Consider the following 2,692-nt stretch of genomic DNA (forward strand, 5'->3'; position numbering starts at 1 on the left):
TTATCTAAAGGCTAGGCAATAAATGTCCCCTCCCCAAAGTTGATTAATTGTGGAATGTCTGAGTAGTCTCTTATCTCCCACACTCCCCTGCAGAGGTATGTGTCAGTCATACAGACAGAGAGACAGAAAGACAGAGAACAACTCTAAAACTATATAATGAATTTATATATTGTTAATCTATAGTCTAGGACCCTATAAATGTAAGGAGGGAGGGGTATTATAACCCCTCCCCTTCTATTAATATAACATAAGCATAATAAATGATTCTAATACATCAAACATCTGTACAGCCTCAAATCATGACCGCTAGGTGAATCCTGACAGTAGTATTGCCTTTAAATTATTTCACTTGGTTCAAACATTTCAGGTAGCCTTCCGCAAGCTTCCCACAATAAGTTGGGTGAATTTTGGCCCATTCCTCCTGACAGAGCTGGTGTAACTGAGTCAGGTGTGTAGTCCTCCTTGCTCGCACACGCTTTTGAGGTTTTGGATTGAGGTCAGGTCATTGTAATGGCAACTCCAATACCATGACTTTGTTGTTCTTAAGCCATTTTGCCACAACTTTGGAAGTATGCTTGGGGTCATTGTCCATTTGGAGGACCCATTTTTGACCAAGCTTTAACCTGTCTAGGATCAGCGTGGCGCTAGCGGCACACCCCCCCCCCCCCCACTGAAAAACCAGTGCCGCGAAATTCAAAAAAAATATTTTTTTAAAATATTTAACTTTCACACATTAAAGTCCAATACAGCTAATGAAAGACACAGATCTTATGAATCCAGTCAACATTTCCGATTTTTAAAATGTTTTACAGGGAAGACACAATATGTAAAGATGTACATCTATTACCTAAAAACACATTAGCATATTCCACCATCTTTTATTTGTCCACCAACACCAGTAGCCATCACCAATTCGGCTAAACTAAGATATTTATAGCCCCTAACCAACAAAAAAACTCATTAGATGACAGTCTGATAACATATTTATGGTATGGGATAGGTTTTGTTAGAAAAAAGTGCATATTTCAGGTATATGGCATAGTTTACAATTGCACCCACCATCACAAATGGACTAGAATAATTACAATGAGCAACGTGTTTACCTAACTACTAATCATCAAACATTTCGTAAAAATACACAGCATACACGAATCGAAAGACACAGATCCTGTGAATACAGACAATATTTCAGATTTTCTAAGTGTCTTACAGCGAAAACACAATAAATCGTTATATTAGCGTAGCACATAGCACATTAGCAGCCCAGCATTGATTCTAGCCAAAGTGAGCGATAAAAGTCAACATCGCCAAAAGATATTAATTTTTTCACTAACCTTCTCAGAATTCTTCCGATGACACTCCTGTAACATCACATTACAACATGCATATACAGTTTGATCGAAAATGTTTATATTTAGCCACCAAAATCATGGTTAGACAATGTGAAATGTAGACAAGCTGGTAAAGAAAACGTCCTTGCGCCACTTAGACAGTGATCTACTCTTATACATAAATACTCATAAACGTGACTAAAAAATATAGGGTGGACAGGGATTGATAGACAATTTAATTCTTAATACAATTGCGTTATTACATTTTTTAATTTATCCTTACTTTTCAATACAGTTTGCGCCAAGCGAAGCTACGTCAAAAAACATGGCGTCCTAAGCCACTAAAATGTTTCGACAGAAACACGATTTATCATAATAAAAATGTCCTACCTTGAGCTGTTCTTCCATCAGTATCTTGGGCAAAGGATCCTTTCTTGGGAGAAATCGTCTTTTGGTGGAAAGCTGTCCTCTTGCCATGTGGAAATGTCAACTACGTTCGGGATGAACTGAAAAGCGTTCCCAACTTTTCACATCGTTGCAAAAATAAATGTCCCAAAATCGCACTAAACGGATATAAATTGCTATAAAACGCTTTAAATTAACTACTTTGTGATGTTTGTAACTCCTATAACGAGTGAAAAGATGACCGGAGAAATATAACAGGCTAAACTAATGCTTGGAACAGGAGAGGGTCGGTGTCTTCCACGCGCGTTACGCAGCAAGAAAAGACTTGCTAGCTAAAGGTTTTTTTCATTTGTAGTGCCTGTGAACGAGCAATCGAGCCCGTTGGAATCGTCATCACGTAAAGGCATCCAGGGGAAGACGTAAGAAGTGTCCGTATAGTCATAGCAACGACAGTGCCCGTTTAAATGACTTCAGAAAAGTGGCCAACGTTTCTCAAATCTGACTCCATGTCAGGGAAATTGCTGTAGAATGGGCTCTGTTCCACTTAGAGACAAAATTTCAACTCCTATAGAAACTATAGACTGTTTTCTATCCAATAATAATAATAATATGCATATTGTACGATCAAGGATTTTGTGGGAAGCCGTTTAAAAAATTAGCCACATTAGCATAAATAGTCTAAACAGCGCCCCCATCCCCAACAGGTTAACTTCCTGACTGATGTCTTGAGATGTTGCTTCAATATATCCACATAACTTTCCTGCCTCATGATGCCATCTATTTTGTGAAGTGCACCAGTCCCTCCTGCAGCAAAGCACCCCCACAACATGATGCTGCCATGCTTCACGGTTGGGATGGTGTTCTTCGGCTTGCAAGCATCCCCCTTTTTCCTCCAAACATAATGATGGTCATTATGCCCAAACAGTTCTATTTTTGTTTCATCAGACCAGAGGACA

Source organism: Salvelinus fontinalis, chromosome 14 (genome assembly GCF_029448725.1).
Source record: "Salvelinus fontinalis isolate EN_2023a chromosome 14, ASM2944872v1, whole genome shotgun sequence".
Lineage (NCBI taxonomy): Eukaryota > Metazoa > Chordata > Actinopteri > Salmoniformes > Salmonidae > Salvelinus > Salvelinus fontinalis.